Genomic DNA, 22,158 nt, shown 5'->3' with positions numbered 1-22,158 from the left:
TGAGGTTACCAAGATAGCCCAGTTTTCTCAACCTTGCCTATGATCTGATAGTCCTTGGTTCGCCATCAGTTATCTCTCGGTAACAGGAGAGCAGCCCTATGGTCCTCTGTGATTTTAGCTTAGTGTGTTGGCCCCATGGAGCCAGACAAGTGGAACACTGGCTTTTGTATAAAGAAGTCATGCTTCAGTCATTCCAAGCTTTTATTAGACTACTTCTCAAGTGCAAGTACTGTGAACATTTCTGGGCACTGCAACTTAAGGAAGATATACTGGCTTTAGTTGGTTTACCAGAGAAAAATCTGGACTCCAGGTTGCTTTATAAGAAACTATGATACAAACAAGGTTGTGTTGTTTGGAATTTACCAGATTAAGGGATGATTAGTTTAAAGCTTTCATGATATTAAAGGAAACAGATATTGCACACAGAGAGAAATCATTTCCATTGGATATGAAATCATTTAAAATTGAAATCTTTCAGAAAACAGTTTCACATGCAGAAGGAGGTAGAAGTTTGGAGTTTTCTTTTCAAATGACAATTGATGCTAAATCAGTTGTTAATTTAAAGCTAGGATTGATAGATTTCTGACAAGCAAGATGTTAAGAGATATTGGATGAAGACTAATACATATAGTTACTTTGTAGATCAGTCATGATCGTGTTGAATGTTGGAACGGATTCAAGGTGTTACATGAATCTGTTCTCCTGTTCCAGTGTTTCCATGTCCCCAGGTAGCAATGGCAGATTGATGCTTTTGGATTTTCTATGGGAGGGCACTCCTGTTGTAATAGTATTAGTGTTAGCACTCAGTTGATTTGATTTATTATTGTCACATGTACTGAGGTACAGTGAAAAGTGTTGTTTTACATCATATTAGTGCATCATAATTAGCATGTATAACTCAAGATCATAAGATATTGGAGCATAATTAGGCTATTCAGTCCATTGAGTTTAGAGTTAGAATCCCTACAGTGTAGAAACCAGCCCTTCTGCCCAATAAGTCCACACCAGTCTCTGAAGAGTATCCGATCCAAACCCATTCCTCTACATTTACCCCTGACTAATGCACCTAACCTACACATCCCTGAACATTATGGGCAAATTAGCATAGCCAATCCACCTAACTTGCACATCTTTGGACTGTGGGAGGTAACCAGAGCACCTGTAGGAAACCCATGCAGACACAGGGAGAATGTGCAAACTCCACACAGACTTTGCCGAAGGCTGGAATTGAACCCAGTTTCCTGGCACTGTGAGGCACCAATGCTAACCAGTAAGCTGCCATGTCGAAAATTGCTGACAACAGCGATGAGAATGGGAGTCTGCTCCACTATTCAATCATGGCTGATATATTTCTCAACCCTACTCTCCTGGCTTTTCCCTGTAACTCTTGATCCGCTTACTAATCAAGAATACAACTGTCTCTGGCGTTGACTTGACCTCCACAACCTTCTGTTGCAATGTGTTACACAGATTAACCACCCGCTCCCTGAAGAAATTCCTCCTCATCTCAGTCCTCCTCATCACTTCACTCTGGGGCTTTATTCTCGGGGCCTAGTCTCTCCTACTAGTGGAAACCTCTTTGGCATGTCCAGTCTAACAAGGCCTTTCAGTATTCACTAAGTGTCAATGAGTGCACTTCCACTGAGTGCAGACCTTGACTGCTCCTCATGTGACAAGCTTTTCATCCCCAGGATCTGATTTGTAAACCTCCTCTGGAGTCTACTCTGACAATTAACCTCTGAGAAGCAGTATTTATAAAATATATTTTATATCTTAACAATGCTGTAGGATATATCTTACATCCTCTATCTTGCATCTGGTAGATGTTCATAACAAAAGCAACCAGACTTAAATTGTCTTATTTAGTTGAATGTTGTATATACATGTCCTCATGCCCACTGGGCTGTGTGTTGAAACTTAGATATTACCAGATATTATGATCCCAGCTGATGGTAATACTTGGCAAGTCAGACTTCAGACTGAAACCTATAAAATAGGGTTTATTTCTGCAATTTAGTTACTGTGATGGATGGTCACTGAACATGTTGAAATGAGGCTACCAATATACTTTTTTCAGCTCTGATGGTTTGAAAGGACTACCTGTAGGAATGGATCTTTTCTTCTGGCTTTCAGGACCAACCTGGGAGCAAAAGTAAATATTGTTAGGGGGATTCTTAATTGGTGTGGATTGTGGGAAAGGGGGAACATGGGCATCAGAAACAAAAGTAGGCATACATCTGTCAGTAGTCAAATTCCCACTCCGTCCTATGCCAGGCCCAAGCCATCAATTATATACAAGTTAATAGAGTTCAAGGGGCCAACAGACCGGCAGCTCACATAGATTTACCTGAGGGTACCTGTTATTCACTCTGTCTGGGAAATAAGAAAATTGCAGCTAATGTGGATGTAAAATGTGGTCTTTAAGTGGTCTTCAATGGGCTTAATGATTGTGAATGGGATGATCACCTATGAGTGTTCCTTCTTGGAACCTATGGACACTGGTCAGTAGTTTTTGGAATCTTGGGGAAGGTTAGACTGACTGCCCTTGACATGAGGCTGCATTTGACCAAGGGTGGCATCAAGGAAGCTGAGCTCAATTGGAATCAATGGGAATGGGGGATGGGGAGGGGAGCAGGGGATCCTTTCTTGTTGTTAATGTATACATCAGCTTCATAAAATTACTTCTGGCTATTTCTAACCTTCTTTTGATTTCTGCACCACATCTACCATATTCTGTTACCCTTTGTATTTAAAGCTATTGGCTTATTCTAGTGTGACAGTATCCACTTTAATCTTTACTCCAGTTTCTACTTCCTTCTAACTAATCAATGTTTTGTTCCGTTGGTCTTCATGCTCTCAAATTGTTTTTTCAAGTGTCAGATTTTACTTAACCGATGAAATTTTGTCAGGCCTCTTTTGATATTTCAAGTAGTACTGTATTGTATCATATGTTAGTTAGATTATTGCTTCCAAATTTTACTCCAGGAGCATACCTAGTTATCTAAATATTTGTTCTGCGTGTAGTTTATATAATTTTGCTGATGGTTCAGAACCTTGTTGTACTTCTCTCTTCACTTCAAGCATATCTGATCATCCCTCTTCTAGTCTAATGCTCGTTATTCAATTCAAATAGACTCTGGATAAAGCAATCTCGCTACAGTCATATTCACTTTTGGTGATAAGTACAATTGAATGGCTTTTCAAAGTCTATGAACAATATGTAAATTTTCTTCCCTACTTCTAGATATTAAAGATTGTTCTGGGTTAAATGTTCCCTTCCTTTTCCTACTTTTGGTCTAAATCTAGGCTGACTTGCACCAACCACTGCTTCAAATGTGTTATTATTTCATTCTATCATGATTTTCAAGGTCCCTTTAACAAGATGCAAATTGTTAAATGTTTAGTTCTGAAATTATTGAACTCTATTCCTTCTGTTCATTTTCTGCTTGATAACACTTCTGTGAAGCAGTTAGGATGCATTTTACAATGTTAAAGGTGCAATATAAATGCAAACAAATGCTTTTGTTGACCACCATACCTCTTCAGATAATTATCATGTGAATTTTCAATGCTCCTTTTAGAAAGCTTTTCCCCTCAAACATTGCTTGGGGTTTGACTACAACATTCACGCTCAGTCAAGTGTCAGCTGTCTGTTCAGCTCCACTGGTCCAAACTGATTTGCCCTCTCCAGTTTGTCTCAGCAGCAAAATTAAAATGTTTATTTTTCCAAAATACTATTAGAATTGTGAGTGACTGAGAAGAGCTAGTTTTTCATTGGTTTTGTAGACAAACATGGTCTTGAGCAATTAACTTCAGCTTTTAGTTTCCAACCAATTTTGTTTCTCCGTTTCTTTAAATCATGGAAGAGGAGTTCTGGATATCTGTTCAAGAGGAAAGCATTTATCTGCATCAGAACTTGTCGACTTAATAGATTCCCAGCTTTCCACAGTGGCTGGTGCTGTGTGTATATAGAGAAGAAGGTATAGGTAAATCCTCAGTGTGCAAAAAATAGATAGCTCTGCTTCAAGAGAAAAGCCATTTTCTTTGTCCCTTCCACTCTCCTGTTATTTAGACTAGTGCATCCAAACTATCCAGCTCCTGATCAGGCCCAGGACCATTTAACATATGGGCCAGGCACAATGTGAGTATACGCTTGTCCCACTGTAGGGTCCTGTGCCAATGAAAGGAGCAGGATTTTTGAACCTATATTCGGAAATTTAGCTTCCAGGATCGAATGCTGGAATGCCCCTAAGCTTTCTGGGACATACGTGGGTGTGGGGGACAAAGGGCATATTGAAAATTAAAATTGTTATCCAGTGATCCGTGTTGGAATTTATGCTTGGGTGTGTGCAGACGTAGAGATTGGTTGACCGTAAGAATGGGATCAGCTCAATGCCCTTTACGGCTGAAACGTTTGCCGATACTCTGTTCGGATTCACACAACAAAAGTGTTCACTGAATGAGATTGCAGATAGAGGGTCAACTGTGTTATGGAACTAGCTTCCAGCAAAACATAGCCCTTCCAGGGGAACTGAGGGAGAAGGGAAAAGAAAGAGCTTCCTCTATCCTTACCTTTCTGGAATAGTCAGAGCCATGAATCTGAATTAACTCAATGTTTGCCAATTCATTCGAAAACTGATCTGTTTTGAGGAATGGTTGAGTAATTCCGTGCTTTAGTATCTAAAAATATTTAGCACAGAAAGCTAGTGCCTGACCTGTAGATTCCACAAACACTGATAACTGCAGGATGAAGTGGTTTCAATGAAATATAGTGTATAAAAGAAATAAAAAGATCAAGGGAAATGTTGATAAATGTCATTAATAACATTTGTTGTACCTCCTTCTTCAGATGAGTATCAGCAGCACCAAGCTGAACAAATAGGAGAAATTTTTGTTGTGGTGATGCATCAAACAAAGTAGTTTTCCCAATCTTGAACAAAGATCCTTAGCATTATATAAGAATAAGGTGCTATCATGAGCAAACAGATGGGACACAATGTAATAGGGGAGAGAATATCAGCAAAATCTGTTTCAATTTAAGGAACAGTGATTAAGAAGATTGATCTAGTGGCTGATCAAACCTGTCAGAGAATTTGTTTAACGCACCAAGGTGACCATGAACATTGGAGGGAAATAGATTTCCTGGAGCATGTTATGTCCAGGCCTTGAAATGGTGTCAGGTGACACATCCTAGAAGAAGCAGTGAGATGTGCCTCAATCCTGACCTCCACTTTATTTTGTGACTCTGCTCAAGTTTGTGGATCTTTTAGCACATCAAATGCTGTGGTTGGCTTGATTACATGTGGGGCATGAGTCTGCGACACCACCCTTTTGCCCATTGAAAGTTTGGCATCAGTGCCCAGGGCTGGAAGAAGAAGCCAAAGCTCCAGGAGATTTTTTTTACTGCCTGCCAATGCTCCATGACAAATTGACCTTAATCTTCAAACGGTGCTGTCTACTCTCAGCTGTGGACCAATATATTTAATCTCATCACATAGTAGGAACCTAACCAGGGGCAGATGCAGGATATCTGGCTAAATCAGCCGACCCACAGGAATTAGTGCAGAAGAGCCATATGCATTTAGCATATTGTCTTAACTACCAGTTAGGTATTCAATTAAGAACATAAGAACTAGGAGCAGGAATAGGCCACCTGGCCCTTCAAGCCCACTCTGCCAGTCAATAAGATCACGGCTCATCTTTTCGTGGCCTCAGCTCCACTTACCCGCCCACTCAACGTAACCCTTAATTCTTATATCGTTCAAAAAATTATCTATCTTAGGTTAAAAACATTTACTGAGGAAGACTCAAACACTTCACTGGGCAGGGAATTCCATAGATTCACAACCCTCTGGGTGAAGAAATTCTTACTCAATTCAGCCCGAAGTCTGCTCCCCCTAATTCTGAGGCTATGCCCTCTTGTCCTAATTTAACCTGCCAGTGGAAACATCCTCTTTATTTCTATCTTATCTATTCCCTTTCATAATTTTAAATGTTTCTATAAGAGTCCCCCTCATTATTCTATTGTGTCATTTGGACTCATTGGATGTAAATGTTACCTTTGTAGTGCCTCGAGCATAAACTTCTTGCATATACTTACATAGAGTCATAGGATCATACAGCACGGTTAAACAGGCCCTTCGGTCCAACTCATCCACATGGACCAAGTTTCCCAAACTAAATTAGTCCCATTTGCCTGCATTTGCCCCATAGTCCTCTAAACCTTTCCTATTCATATGCCTATCCAAGTGTCTGGGGTGGCACAGTGGCTCAGTGATTAGCACTACTGTCTCACAGCGCCAGGAAACTGGGTTCAATTCCAGCCTCGGACAACTGTCTGTGTGGCGTTTGCACATTCTCCCTGTGACTGTGTGGGTTTCCTCCCACAATCTAAAGATGTGCAGGTTAGGTGAATTGGCCATGCTGAATTGCCCATAGTGTTCAGTGATGTGTAGGTTAGAGATAAAAGTAGAGTAATGGGGATGGGTTTGGGTAGGATACTCTTCAGAGAGTTGATGTGGACTTGTAGAGTCAAAGTTTCTGTGTCCAGATTGTAGGGATTCTAAAAAAAGCCTCGTAACTGTTCCTGCACCTACCATTTCCTCAGGCAGTTCATTCCATATATGAACCACCCTCTGTGTGAAAACATTGCCCCTCAGGTCCCTTTTAAATCTTTCTCCTCTCACCTTAAAAATATGCCCCCTAGATTTGAACTCCCCTAACCTAGGGAAAAAGACCCTTTCTATCACCTTATCTATGCCCCTCATGATTCTATAAACCTCTATAATGTCACCCCTCAACCTCCTATGCTCCAGTGAAAAAGGTCTTAGCTTATCTAGCCCTTTCCTATTGCTCAAACCTTCCAGTCCTGACAACATCCTGGTAAATCTTTTCTGAACCCTTTCTAATTCAATAATGTCCTTCCTCTAGCAGGCAACCAAAACTGTACATAGTATTCAAAAATGGCCTCACCAATGTCTTGAACAACCTCAACATGATATTCCAACTTGTTTACTCAATGGTCTGAGCAATGATAGCAAGGATTTTAAATGCTTTCTTAAACACCATGTCTACTTGTGATACAAAGTTAAAAATCACACAACAGCAGGCTATAGTCCAACAGGTTTATTGGAAGCACTAGCTTTTAGAGCACAGGTCCTTCATCATCTGGAAGGTTTGAGCAATAGGAAAAGGCTAGATAGGCTAAGACCTTTTTTCACTGGAGCATAGGAGGTTGAGGGGTGACATTATAGAGGTTTATAGAATCATGAGAGGCATAGATAAGATGATAGAAAGGATCTTCTTCCCTAGGTTAGGGGAGTTCAAATCTAGGGGGCATATCCAACACCGGCATCTCCAAATCACACCTGTGATACAACTTTCAAACAATTATGTACCTGAATCCCCAGGTCTCTGTTCTACAACACTACCAGGGCCTTACCATTAACTGTGTAAGTCATACCTTTGTTTGTTTTAATAAAATGTATTACCTTACATTTATCCAAATTAAACCTAGTCTGTTACTTCTCAGCCCATTGGCCCAATTGACCAAAATCCCTTTGTAATCTTAGATAATCTTCTTCACTGTCCGCTATACTACCAATTTTGTGTCATCTACAATCTTATTAACCATGCTTCTGAAATTTTCATTAGAATTGTTTAAATAAATGACAAACAAAAGTGCACCCAGTGCTCTGCAGAAATCCATTCGTCACAGGCCTCCAGTTGAAAAACAACCCTCCACCTTGGCCTTCTGTCTCCTACTGTCAAGCTAATTTTGTATCCAACTGGTATGCTGTCCCTGAATCCCATGTGATCTAACCTTACTAATTAGTCCACCATGCAGAAGGCTTTAATAAAGTGCATGTTGACAATGTCTACAGCTTTGCCCTTATCAATCTTTTTGGTTACATCCTGAAAAAACTCAATCAAGTTTGTGAGACTCAATTTGCTGTGCACAAAGCCATGCTGACTACCCAATCGGTCCTTGCCCCTCCAAATGCATGTAGATCCTATCGCTCAAAATCTCCTCCAACAACTTACACCACCACTAATGTCAGATCCACCAATCTATAGTTCCCAGGTTTCTCATTTTCTGTCTTTTTTAAATGCAGGCACAATCTTAGTCATCCTCTAGTTCCCTGACATTTTACCTGTGGCCATAGATGATCCAAGTATCTCTACTGGGGATCCAGCAATTTCTTCCTTAATATCCCACAATGTCCTGGGATACAATTGATCATGTCCCAGAGATTTATCCACCCCCACCTTTACGTTTTTTTAATGCCTCTACACCTTCTCTTCTGTAATGTGGACTGTATCCAAGACATTAATATTTATTTCCCTGAGTTCACTAGCCTCCATTTCTCCCTCCACAGTAAAAACAGATGCAAACTATTTGTTTAGTGTCTTTCCCATCTCTTGTGGGTTCACAAATGGATGAGCTTATTGATCTTTAAGGGGCCATATTGTCTGGCTAGTTGCTCTTACACTCTTCATGTACTTGTAGAATCTATTTGGAATATCCTTAACCTTATCTGGTATTTCACAACTCCTTTTCACCCTCCTGATTTCCCTCTTAAGAATGCCCCCTACACCTCTTATACTCTTCAAGAGGTTCATTTGATCCCAATTGTCCATACCTAATTTATGACTTATTACTCTTGACCACAGGTTCAATATCTTTATTCATCTATTGTTCCCCAACCTTACAAGCTTTACCCTTCATTCTAACAGGAATGTAACACCTCTGAATTCCTACTCTCTCACTTTAAAAACCTCCTACTTGCTAATCGTCTCTTCACCTGCAAACAGTCTACTCCATACGTAAAAACAGTCTACTCCAATCAACTTTTAAAGATTCTTGTCTCATACCATCAAGATTTGCTTCACTCCAATTAAGAACTTTAACTTTTATTCAAGGCCTACTCTTTTCCATATGTTAAAACTAATAGAATTATGATCACTGGTCCCAAACTCCTTCCCCATTAATACTTCAGTCACTTTCCGAAGGAAAGTCAATATTTGCTCTTTCTCTAGTAGGTATTTGCACATATTGATAAGAAAATTTTCTTGAACATATTTAACAAATTATTCACTATCCAAGCCCTTAACACTATGAAATGTTGAATCCCTAAGTATTCCAACCATAGATATGTTGAGACGGAAACCGAATGGTCTCGTCTCTACGTGTTCGTTGGAAGGAGAGATCAAACCGGCTAGAGTTTGGAGCAAAAACACCGTTTATTACAGAATCATGACTGGCAAACTATACAACGAATTCAAAGGCATGCAATTCGTTGGAGAAGGCGTTCTCTCTCTCCCTTCGGATCTGGTGCAGTTATACTTCGCGCTTCCTCGAGTTCCCGGTCAGGTTCCCCTTGTTCGGCTCTTTCATTGGTCGGTTCACCTGTCTGTGAAGGGATTAGTGTCTCTATTGGCTGCCCCGAGATACCTGTCCCACTCCTGCTGTGCCGAACAATGGGTAGACATCCTGGGTTCGGCAGTTTCCGATCTTGTAAATTAAAAGTTTATTGTTGGAAGGGATTCCTCATTGCCATGCGTCTGGCTGTCTGGGCGTTCACAATAGTTCTCCATAGTTGAATATACAGATATTATCATTTAACATAGGACCCGAATGAGTTTGACGTCAGCGGAGGCATTAGCAAGTACTTTATCAATCAAGTGTGGTATCGGTGCGATTTACACTATCCGATAGTTACCGGTTTCCTTTATTAACAATGAGAGTGTAGCAGGATGATCTGAAACTGACGGACATGTTCTAATCCCCCAGGAATGTGGCCCCAGGCAGACAGTCCTGCAGTGGCTGGGTTTACTTTACATGGCTGTGTTTTAGCTGGTATCTGACAGTGTCTGCTTTAATAATGGTGCTCCCCTCCCTAGCCCCAATGTAGGTACCCCGATAGCAGATTCTCCCCAACATTCCCTCCCTTGGCCTCGAAAGAGGCCACACCCCCTTATCCCGTAAGGAACGCAACCCCACGAGGCGACCGGTGTCCGGTGTTGTACCGCCCAGACTCACCGGTTCTAAGGAGACAGTCATATGGGGATGAAGGGTGCCCTGAAAAACGCGCCGCTACACAATTAAGCAATAGATAGTCACAGCTGCATGCTAAGCTAAACTAATAGTTGAAGTAATTGAGGCAGTGTCTGCAGGAATAACGAAAAGCACAGGAATAGACAAGCATTGCAATAAGTCATTCAGAGCTGGCGATATGTACGCGAGTGCGTTAGAATGAGTAAGCCATTTAGTAAACGCAAGTCTGTAGTCCAAAGAGCCGGCAAATGTAAATAGGCGTTGTAAGTGTGGAAAGGGAGTAGGAACAGCCGGGTACCAGCAGTTAGGTACCCGCTAGAGATCTGAAACCCAGTGTGAAACTGTACTGTGCCCCGGTGGTCCCGTAGATCAGTAAGCTCTAGAGAGCAGCAGTGCTGTTCAACCGTCCGACACGGATGCAAGTAGGCAGAGGTCTCATCGAATGGAGACGAACGGAGGCCACGTGTTCCGATGTCAATGCGCGACTGTGCCTGTCTTAGGTTGTCCCTCACCCGAGGGATCTTACCCGTCATTGGCTAACCAGTCGTGCTGCATTGAGTAATAGATGGTGACATCCATTTCACCACCCCAAGGACAGGCATGGGCAGCTCAGTAGCATGGTCAGTGGCCTCCGAGGGTGGCTGAGGCCAGTCAGGAAAACTGGACAGGCCGCAAAGGCCGCCTGTGAGAGCAGCAGTGTCTCAATTGCCAAGGCACACAGTACATTTCACCCACCCGCTGTTATGGAAGGTTCAATTCACATATCCCCAATTTAAACGGGCAAAATAGATAAGTGGGGGTTCTTTGGACAACTAGGCTGCATTTATCGTACATGAAGATGAAAAGTTAGTCATGAGTACAACAGGATCAGACGAATTCGAAAGAAAGTCATTGAGGGAGCTGACACGCACCGGTGAGATAGGATTTACCACGCCCGAACCGCGATCTTATGCAAAGGCGGTACTATAGCAATGAAGAAAAGAATTGGGAGGTCCCCACTCGCCAGCCCTTATCGCAACCAGCCGTAAGCAAGAAACCCGGTGTCATGGCTCACGAGCGGACGTCGCATTACAGCATGTATTGGATGTGTCCCTGTCCGTTTGTAGGAGGTCACACACAGGCTGTCGTGTTGTTGGAGTTGGTAGCAGCGGCGTCTCCTGGTGGAGCTCAACGGATGGGGGTCCGGTTGAAAAGTAATAATACCTTATCACCTTTAAATCAGTAAGATGGGGCTGTGGGAATGCAGTAAAAAGGAGTCCCCGCATCACCAGGGTGATATATGGCGGGGTCAGTCAGGAACTATGTGACTACTATGGGAAATAAAGTGTTGTGTTGTAAGGGGTCTTTGGGGTGGCATGTCTGGGAGACCGGAATGGACAGGAGGCAGTCCCCAAAGTCTCCAGTCAGTACTCCTGAACATAAGGTCTGTGCTCATGTGGACTGTCAAATGCAAGCAGGAAGAGTGCACTCAACCATTTGTGTAAGAGGAAGCACTAGCACTAGAGGAGAGAGCAGATATAAAAAGACAATGGTGAAAATAATGAAGGTAGTCTGAACCCCTTAACGTTTCTTATGAGTTGCGGACCTGTACGTGGCAGTATCCGACAAAAAGGAGTCACATCAGAATAGAGAGAACTCTGTGTGAGGTAGAAGGAGTGGTTTCACGCAAGGGAAAGGGTACAACTTTACACAAAGGTAGTCAGAGGGATTCGTGATCTCAAATCAGAGAAAAAAGGCTCCCCAGCACGGGCTGCCACAAAAAGGCAGTCGAGGCAGGGGTAGCCAGATTATACTATAGGTGTTTTAATGTTCGTCGAATTACGAAGAGGCAGAGGAAAAATGTAAAAACGTAATCATGACACTGGTCCAGTGTCGGTGAGGTAATTGCGGGGAGCAGTCACGCAAACGGTGTCAAGTCGCAATATTCTGACAAAGTTAAAATCAAGTGTGCGCATAGTGTGGAAGACAATTAGTGGGATAATCCGTGTTCATTTGAGCAGCAGCACTACACGGGGTAGATGAAAGTCGGGACACTGATATAAATGCAAGATAGTACGAGTGGCAGTTCTGACTCGGTAGGAATGTATACTAGCAGCAGCAGGAGCGCAGGCGCCTGTATGTTTTAAAACGCAATGTTTGAGGTGTAAAAACATTCGTCCAGGAGTTGTGTCAAAAAATAGAGTAAGTCCCTCGAGAGGGAAGTGGGATTGGTAATATTGAGAAGGGAACTACAATAGACTGTATAGGGGAAGGCCTACGGTACGCCTTGATACTGCGCGGTAAGGGGCGCAAGCAACCTCGATTTGCACCCCGGGGAACTGTCCGTGCTCGGGGCGCACAACCAATGGGGTTGTCGTAGGACAATCGTTTGATGAGTCACCCATGGAGACCGTTTAGGATAAGGGTCATTAATGTGGAAATGATGAGGATCCCCATCAACTCTGTGGCAACAGGACTGTAGAGCAGGTAAATTTCCACCGTGTGGTTAGGGAAGACACAGCGCAGGAGATCGCCCTAACCTCTCAGGGCGTGCAGCGTAAGCCTCAAGGCGGCTGGGACCCCCCCTTTGCAGGCAGGGCGGATTGTCGCCCCTAGACATTTGGGTAGGATATTGGAGCGGAACGCGACTGTAACTCAGAATATGGGTAACATCAGAAAAAGGCGCCTACGCAAGGGATAAAGACAAATTTAGACGAAAAGGGAGTTGAATCACCAACTAAAAAGGGCACAATCCTACTTGGACGGCTATTCGCCTGCTCACAGCGGAGTCCATGATTAACAAGGTGGATCTCCCGAGAGAAGGCCCAATGAAGAGTTTAGACAGCAGAATAAAGTACAAGAAGAGCAAAGATATCAGTGAAATGGACCCATGTCGGGCCGTGTCAAGGTGGGGCTGCATGCTCCCCTCTCAGTCTGCATCTCCCCGCGAGGTCCTGTCTCATCGAGTGATTTTAGGGATATATTAGGTTGTGCTGACCTGGAGCAATGGGAGAAGTGGTGCGTGCGGTGGCCTATGTGTTTCCAGCCAGCTCAGTATAAGAAATGATGATGATGATTATGGAGAGGGGGACAATGTAAAACTCTGGGCAATTAGGAGATTTGCGGTGGGACGAAATTGGACTGTTTGCCTGAGGGGACTTGTCCCCCCAACCGAGATACAAAATGAGAGGTGCAAGTATAATCCTTGTGAATGCAAGAATCTGTGTGTGTGTAGGGCCGTGTGGCGTAGACAAAAGAGAATGCGCAGGTGCTGCGGGCATATCGGACTTCATCCCTGTGTAAAGGAGAGGGAGAGGGAGAGTATCATAAAAGGATGGTCAGACAGGTCAGGATAGAAATTGTCTGAGTAGCACTTTCCTCCGTTTGACATTTGAGGATTTGATCAGTTTGAGGGAAGTAGCAGCCTTGAAAAGATACCCCGGGAAAGGATCATAAAGGAACCTGGTGACCCTGCCGTTCTCAGTGCGTACCTGTGCGTCGCAAAAGAAATGAACAGATGAATTGGCGAGGAGCACTCGCAGCTGAGGAGACTGAAGGATTTGGGCAGGGCATGGGGGTTGGGAAGTCCTGGTAGCAAACCTCAGGGAGCATGAGACTTTGGAAAGAAGATGGGGCGCAGAGCAAGGCAGTAGAAGCATAGTGAGTGAAATGCCCTAATGGAGAGATGAGGCCAGAAGATGAGTTACTGTGTCCTGGTAGAAAACCTCAGGGAGCTTAAAACGTTAAAAAGAGATGGAGCGTAAGGATCAGCGGATCTTCTATTCAGCAAGACCCAGTTGAATTCATGCAAGCTGAATGAAAGACAGAACTAAGACGACCTCAGATCCGGCGGTGAACATAAAGTGTGTGGGTTTGGGAGAAAACGATGAAGGGGCGTGACCATGAGCGTCCATAATGCTTTAGCGAATGAAAAAATCTGTGGACTTGGGAGAAAAGATAAAAATGGGTTCGTGAGAGGGGGCAGAAAAATGTGGAGGGCATAGACGGAAGAAGGAGTAGGTGGGCCCCCCCTCGTTCTTGGCACTTTGTGAACACGAGGGGAAAAGGGATGGCCTAAACACCCATGTCGGTGGACAAAAAGATGAGTGAGCGGCCGCGAGGAAGAGAGATGGGCCAAGCACCCTGCTGGGTGCTGAGTAGCACGTCCTAGCTGGAGACCTGAGGCCTGTGACCAGCGGGGGAAAAAGAGAGAGACAAGATCAGTGGGCTGGGGGATATTCGGGCAGCGGGACGGCCAAACACTGGACATACAATACGTTGTAAATGAAAATGCACAATATGGCGACACGGCAATGCGCACGTTGTCGGTCGGGACGTTAGAGTTAGAAAGGTACGACCTGTCAGAGAAGATGTGGTTAGAGGCATGATTCATATCGACATCCCAGTAACTAAAGAGGACCTGTTCATCGAGTAATCCCATGAAGTAGGGCAATGACGCTTGAGAGACCCATCGGTGTAGTGGTGGCGCGGTAGTTGAGCTAAAAGGGGTGGCGGAGCGTCCGCAGGCGAGCAGCTCTTTCTAGACTGTGCAATACTGCCAAGAGTGAGCATTCGCGCCAAAAGCGAACGGGCACCGCCCCAACTGAGCGTTTGCGCCAAAAGTCAGCTGGCCCCGCCCAACCTGAGTCTTCGCGCCAAAAGCAAGAAAGCCCACCAAGAACTAAGGTGACCCGCCCAGAGAAGGGTGACCCGCCAAAACTAGGGTGAGCACGGGACACCCCGGGATTTACCGTCTTAGGATTCCACAACCGTAGTGTTATTAAAGTAAAGGCTCAACCATCCCTTCCTGCGCCCCCTCCCTACATTCAGGTATTCCTTTCCAAGTATAAGAGTAATTAAAAGTGATAGTGGGGGGACCAGCGGCATTTAATCCTAAAAATCAAGACGAGACTATGGAGAAAAATCCCAGACCGTTAAGTTATCAATCCCAAACCGCTCAGTGTAGGGAACAATACTCACGTACCCCGACAGCAGTAAAACTGCTTTCGGCTGCTGGGCGGCTTCCCACGGTCCCTGTCCGTCACTCAGGCTGTCGGTGCCGGTCCACTGTACACCGAGTCCTGGGATGAAACATTTGTTGCGACACCTCCGTTCGCCACGTCTGTTAAAAATCACTGCACTCATTCACTCACTCCCTCTCACACTGGGCCGGCCCCACACTGGTTTTCATCCACATACATGCCAATCCACGCATACTGTCGGTGTGTCGTACTCTCGTCTCAGCCTGTCGCAGTCCCTTGTCCCCAGTTTTAGTGACATGTTCCGGGGCATTACATACTCGCAGGAACTGACAATTTGTGTGAAACCGTAGCCGAATACCGGTTTCTATAATCCCGAATAAAGTCGGGCTTACAACAACACGCCACTGCTTGGTGTTCAGTAAGAAGTAAAGATTACAACCTGTTGGGAAGGATGTAATTGGAAGCACGATGTATAATCTCCTGTGTGTTGTTGTTGTGAAAGGACAAAAGATTGATTAAAAGGCTGATTGTGAAGCAGTTTTTTAGTTGTGGGTGGACAGAAGTTACCAATCCTAAAACAAATCAATGTGAGATTGTAGGGAAGCCCCAATCGAACGAGGCACGGACCGTGAGGTGCAAGGAGGAAAACTGACACAGTCGATCCCCAGTAAAACTGCTCTTACTAGTTGCGCAGCTCACCATGCTATCCCCATCTGTCATGGGCCCGTCAAGTAATCGTTGTGGTTCTCCATTCTTAGGCAAGACCCATCCACCCCTTCCTGTCTATCCCGCGTCCTGGGGCCCTTTTCCATAATCCCCTGGTTGTTTCCCTCCGTTGTCGGGGTCTGCCACGTCTAGACTCAGGGTGTCTATAAGAGGGTGAGCCAGCTGGGAGTGTGGACCCTGCTTGTTGCACCCTTTCCCTGCCGCAGTGGCGGGCTTTATGTCCTGTCCCTTTACAAATCCAGCATGAGTCATCTGTCTCCATATCGCATCTATAAGAATTGTGTCCAATTTCGTGACACTTCCAACAACGCCCGGGTAATGGGTCTGTCCTTCCCCCCTTTCGTATCCCAGCGGGCGGTCGGGTTGGTCTACTGCGGGCAGGCATATGGTACTGAGAACTGCCCGCCCTGCTAAGGGAGGGCGAGGGCAATAGTCCCTGGGCGTAGGGCGAAGGGGAACTACACGTCTGTGGAGCCGAAGGCATAAGCCCCTGCGCTGTGCCCTTCGTCTCCAGCAGTAGAAGAACCTTTTCGAGTCGCTCTATAAGTTGCATACGCAGTTTGGAAGCCTGTCTCTCAGTTTCCGCCTTTTCTGATGCTCGGCACCTGGATAGATAGTGGTGTGTCTGGGTTTTGCCCTGGTCCTCCGGCACTGAGTGTACCCCCACAAGGTCATTCAATTTGCTCTGTACTGGGGCGGGAAGTTCTTCCATTAACCCCCGTTGAAAATGTGCTATTGGCAAGGGGGAGCCATTGGGCCTTTCCCCTGTGCCAGTCTCCCAAAGGTCCGTGGCCCTCACTAGATATTCATATACACCGTCCCCGAACTGTAGCCTGAGGGTGCCCAGCGCATCTAGAGAAGGGGGTGGCGGACTGGGCTTGAGCAGTTCAGCTGGGGCAGGGTGTAGGATAGTGGGCGTGTGAAGGGTAGGGGGAAGGGGGCAAAGTAGGGCCTGGTTGGGAACCCACTCAGGCTCATGCTCCGGGAGGGGGTCGCATTCGTTCTTAGGAGGCGTCTCAGCTGGCGGGGCAGGCAAATGGGTCAGCAACCTTACTAAGAGCTCCCGGAGGTAGACAGATTCGTCATCTGCTGTAGCAGGAGGCTTTGACAGAGTAAAAAGAGTTTTCTTAGTCTTATCTTTTCTCTCTTTCAAGGTGTGTATATTGGCCTGGCAGCGTTCAAAATTTGCTGGTGTGAAAAAGGGCTGGTGATCCTCAGGGAACCAGTCTTTGTTATGCCACAGCTTGAGGGTATTGTCGAGGTAACGGAGTTTCCGCTGAGCCTCTTTGGTGGTGTTATTCTCTCTAATTTGTGTACGAATTTCGTCCAGCACCTTTCCTGTAAGGGGCTGAGGTGCCGGGGTGTTCGGGAGTGGGGTGTGTTCACTGGCGTGTGCATCAGGTGGAATGGAAACGGTGGCAGTGAGGTGGTGCAACTCTTGGGCAGGGGCATCCGAGATGACTGGGGCTGTGGTGGAGGTACAGTGGCCCGCTTGCCACTGTGGGATGAATGTGATTAACAGTTTCGTTTTCCACCCCGGGGATTTTTCGGCGGTCGGTGGTGCCCAATCAGTAGGGGGTTTCCCTAGGGCTATCGTTTGCCGCGCTGAATATTGCGGCGCGAATAGGAGACCGTTTAAAATTTTGGTCATTAGCGCCGTATCTGTGAAGGTCTCTTTTAGTCTCGTCAATATCAGGTCCTTTTGGGCGGGCGCTTGGTTAAACACTTGATCCAGTGCTGTCTTGTGCACTGTTACACTGTCCAGTAATAAATGGGCATGCCAAGTTACGTCTGTGCCGACCGTGAGGTGCCACCAGGGCACTCCGGGGCGTAATGGTCGAAATTGGGTCATTTTTGGTGGTCCAAAGTTCAAGTCCCCCATGACGGATCTCACCTGGTGGGTACCGCTTTAAAACCAGTGCGTTTTTCAAAAGCCTGACCTTCGCGTGGCAGATTTCTGCTCTTAACAACCGGTCTAAGGCAAACGCCTGTGCAGGTAAACCCTATCCAGGAGATGAGATCCGTCCTCTGTCCCCTTAGGATGCTAGCAGCGAGTGTGTCAATCGATAGTTGTCGGAGTTAAAGTGCTTAATAAAAAGAGAAAGGATCCAATCAGTCAAGTGCGGTCAGCGCTGTATTAATTAATTTCACTAAGCGTCCAGGCTCCGTAAGCCACGCTTTTACCTTAACTCAGAAAGCTGCGTCCAGGATCCGAAATCCACGCATAAACTTTACTGAAAAACCCGCGTCCAGGATCCGAAATCCACGCGTAAAACTCAAACTCAAAAACATGCGTCCAGGATCCGAAATCCAAGCATTAACTTAACTGAAAAACCGCGTCCAGGATCCGAAATCCACGCGTAAAACTCAAACTCAAAAACATGCGTCCAGGATCCGAAATCCACGCATTAACTTAACTGAAAAACCGCGTCCAGAATCCGAAATCCACGCGTAAAACTCAAACTCAAAAACATGCGTCCAGGATCCGAAATCCACGCGTAAAACTCAAACTCAAAAACATGCGTCCAGGATCCGAAATCCACGCATTAACTTAACTCAAAAACCGCGTCCAGGATCCGAAATCCACGCGTAAAACTCAAACTCAAAAACATGCGTCCAGGATCCGAAATCCACGCATTAACTTAACTCAAAAACCGCGTCCAGGATCCGAAATCCACGCGTAAACCTCAAAACTCAAAAACATGCGTCCAGGATCCGAAATCCACGCATTAACTTAACTCAAAAACCGCGTCCAGGATCCGAAATCCACGCGTAAAACTCAAAACTCAAAAACATGCGTCCAGGATCCGAAATCCACGCATTAACTTAACTCAAAAACCGCGTCCAGGATCCGAAATCCACGCGTAAACCTCAAAACTCAAAAACATGCGTCCAGGATCCGAAATCCACGCATTAACTTAACTCAAAAACCGCGTCCAGGATCCGAAATCCACGCGTAAAACTCAAACTCAAAAAGCTGCGTCCAGGATCCGAAATCCACGCAGTAACTCGACTCAAAAAGCGCGCATTAACTTAAGGCTAGCCATGGATCAATTAGTCACTTCAGTACCGCGATAACAGGCAGGTATTAGTGAAGAAGTGAGAAAATAGCTTACCAGTATGGACTCTGCAACGTTGCTGCCAAACTGATTTAAAAGTACTGTTTGTGTTGGTGAGGATCAGGGAGCAGACAAAGACTGACTAACTGAAAAAATTTACCTACTGGAAGTCTTTGCTTTAACAGGCGCTTCCTCACCTTTTAAAAGTTCGGCCGAAAGTTTGTCTGCCCTCCGGTCCGCCAACGTGGCCAACTTGCGGTCGTCTCCTACCCTTCCCGCGTCAGGCTCACCATCTGTTGAGACGGAAACCGAATGGTCTCGTCTCTACGTGTTCGTTGGAAGGAGAGATCAAACCGGCTAGAGTTTGGAGCAAAAACACCGTTTATTACAGAATCATGACTGGCAAACTATACAACGAATTCAAAGGCATGCAATTCGTTGGAGAAGGCGTTCTCTCTCTCCCTTCGGATCTGGTGCAGTTATACTTCGCGCTTCCTCGAGTTCCCGGTCAGGTTCCCCTTGTTTGGCTCTTTCATTGGTCGGTTCACCTGTCTGTGAAGGGATTAGTGTCTCTATTGGCTGCCCCGAGATACCTGTCCCACTCCTGCTGTGCCGAACAATGGGTAGACATCCTGGGTTCGGCAGTTTCCGATCTTGTAAATTAAAAGTTTATTGTTGGAAGGGTTTCCTCATTGCCATGCGTCTGGCTGTCTGGGCGTTCACAATAGTTCTCCATAGTTGAATATACAGATATTATCATTTAACATAGGACCCGAATGAGTTTGACGTCAGCGGAGGCATTAGCAAGTACTTTATCAATCAAGTGTGGTATCGGTGCGATTTACACTATCCGATAGTTACCGGTTTCCTTTATTAACAATGAGAGTGTAGCAGGATGATCTGAAACTGACGGACATGTTCTAATCCCCCAGGAATGTGGCCCCAGGCAGACAGTCCTGCAGTGGCTGGGTTTACTTTACATGGCTGTGTTTTAGCTGGTATCTGACAGTGTCTGCTTTAATAATGGTGCTCCCCTCCCTAGCCCCAATGTAGGTACCCCGATAGCAGATTCTCCCCAACAGATATATCTGAGAACACTGCAAGAAGCCAGAGAAAATATTGTGGGGGCCGTGGTTGATATTTTTGCATCATCGTTAGCCACAGGTGAGGTCCCTGAAGACTGGAGGTAATGAGTGTTGCGCCCTTATTCGAGAAAGGCTGCAAAGAAAAACCTGAGAACTATAGGCCAGTAAGCCTAACATCTGTGGTAGGTACATGCACTTGGAAAGACAAGATTTGATTAGGAATAGTCAGTATGGTTTTGTGGGTGAGAGATCATACCTCACAAATTTGTTAGAGTTCTTTGATGAAGTGACCAGGAAGTTTGACAAAAGCAGGGTGGGTAGACATTGTCTATTTGGATTTCAATAAGGGCTTTGATTGATAAGGTTCTATATGGTATGCTGCTCGAGAAGGTTAGATCGCATGGAATCCAGGGGGAGCTGGCAAATTGGATACAGAATTGGCTTGATGGTAGGAACCCAACGGTAATAGTAGAAGGATGCTTGTTGGACTGGAGGCCTGCGACTAGTGGAGTGCCTCAGGAGTTGGTGCTGAGCCCATTGAAGTTTCCTATCTCATAACGTCAAAGTTTGCTTTACTGCAATTAAGAACTTCAACTTTTGTGCAAGGTCTATTCTTTTCCATATGTTAAAACTAATAGAAGCACAATCACTGGTCTGCAAGTGTTCCCTATTAACAATTCAGTTACTTGCCCTGCCTTATATCCCAAGGAAGGTCAACTTTTGCTCTTTCTTTTGGTACACACACATATTGTTACCTATGCCAATGATATGGATGAGAATGTACAAGGCATGAGTAGCAAGTTTGCAGATGACACTGAAATAGGAAGTATCATGGACAGTGAGGAAGGTTAGCAGAAATTTCGGCAGGACCTGGATAAGCTGGGGAAGTGGGCCAGAAATAGCAAATGATGTTTAATATAGATAAGTGTGAGGTCTTGAATTTTGGAAAGTCAAATCAAGGTAGGAGTTTCATGGGGAATGATAGGGCCTTAAGGAGTGAAGTGGAACAGAGGGACCTTAGAGTTCAGGTGCACAGTTCTCTGAAAGTGGAGTCACAGGTAGACAGGGCAGTGAGGAAGGCTTTTGGCACACTGGACTTCGTCAATAAAGGCATTGAGTATAGAAGTTGAGAAGTTATGTCGCAATTGTACAGGATATTGGTGAGGCCACACTTGAGGTATTATGTTCAGTTGCGGGCACCTTGCTGTAGGAACAATGTTATTAAACTGGAAACAGTACAGAAGAAATTTACAAGGATGCCAGGACTCAAGGTGTAGCAGTTTCAGGGCAATCCCCAGTTTTAAAAGGAAAGACTGAAAGAAAATAGCCTTTTGTGAAAAGCTGGTCAACCTGTGCAGGCAGGATTTCCCAGCAGGTCTACCAGAATAAGGATAGACCTTTTTCTGGGGACAGAGATCATCAAAGGCATGAGATAACTCAACCAACAAAATGGCACCCACCAGATATTGCATTGAGGAGCAGGCATAAAAATGGTAACGAACCCTGAAACTGTGAACAATGGAGCCTATCGAGTTAATGGGATAATGATTTACTCTAATCTGAAACCAGTTTGGGAGGCTCCACGAAGTCATCAAAATTTCAGTTCAGTAAATTTGGGACAGTATTGACCCTTTTGTTTCCACAAATGATGAGATGAAACCATCCCTAGCAATCACCGGAGATGCTTTGTGAAATGGAATTACCTGAGGGGCGGAGATGGCCAATCCTTTGGAATCGCAAGAGTACACAGGGCAGCAGGGGCAGCTATCAGACACTTTCTTTCTCACTCTCTTCACTGGGTCTCTGGACACCAACGCTTTGGGGCTGAAGACATCGACCCTGTCTGTGACCTTGGACTTCGGAAGTGAGCAACAACATCCGAGGCAGAGAAGGAGCTCCACTGGACAGGCAAAAAGTTCCTCGGAGACTGTGAGAACCCTTTTCAGGCCTGGGACACTCATACTCTGGAGTAGTAGGTTAGCCATAGTGGTTGTGTAATTCTTAAAGTATATGACCCCTATAAATTGTGTAAGGTTAAAGATTTATGTTGTGTCCACTCCAGTTTTCTTGTGTTTTATATCACAGCATAGAGTATAAGTTTCATCAAATTATTGTACGGATTGAGCAAGTTGAATATTCTTTTTCTGCAATAAAGTTCACTGGTAATTTTGAACTCATATTTGAGTCTGTCTGTGCTCCTTCTGGGTAAGTGTTGCTGGAAAAGCGCAGCAGGTCAGGCAGCATCCAAGGAGCAGGAGAATCGGCGTTTC

Source organism: Hemiscyllium ocellatum, chromosome 8 (assembly GCF_020745735.1).
Source record: "Hemiscyllium ocellatum isolate sHemOce1 chromosome 8, sHemOce1.pat.X.cur, whole genome shotgun sequence".
Classification (NCBI taxonomy): Eukaryota; Metazoa; Chordata; class Chondrichthyes; order Orectolobiformes; family Hemiscylliidae; genus Hemiscyllium; species Hemiscyllium ocellatum.
This window is presented reverse-complemented; position numbering follows the sequence as displayed.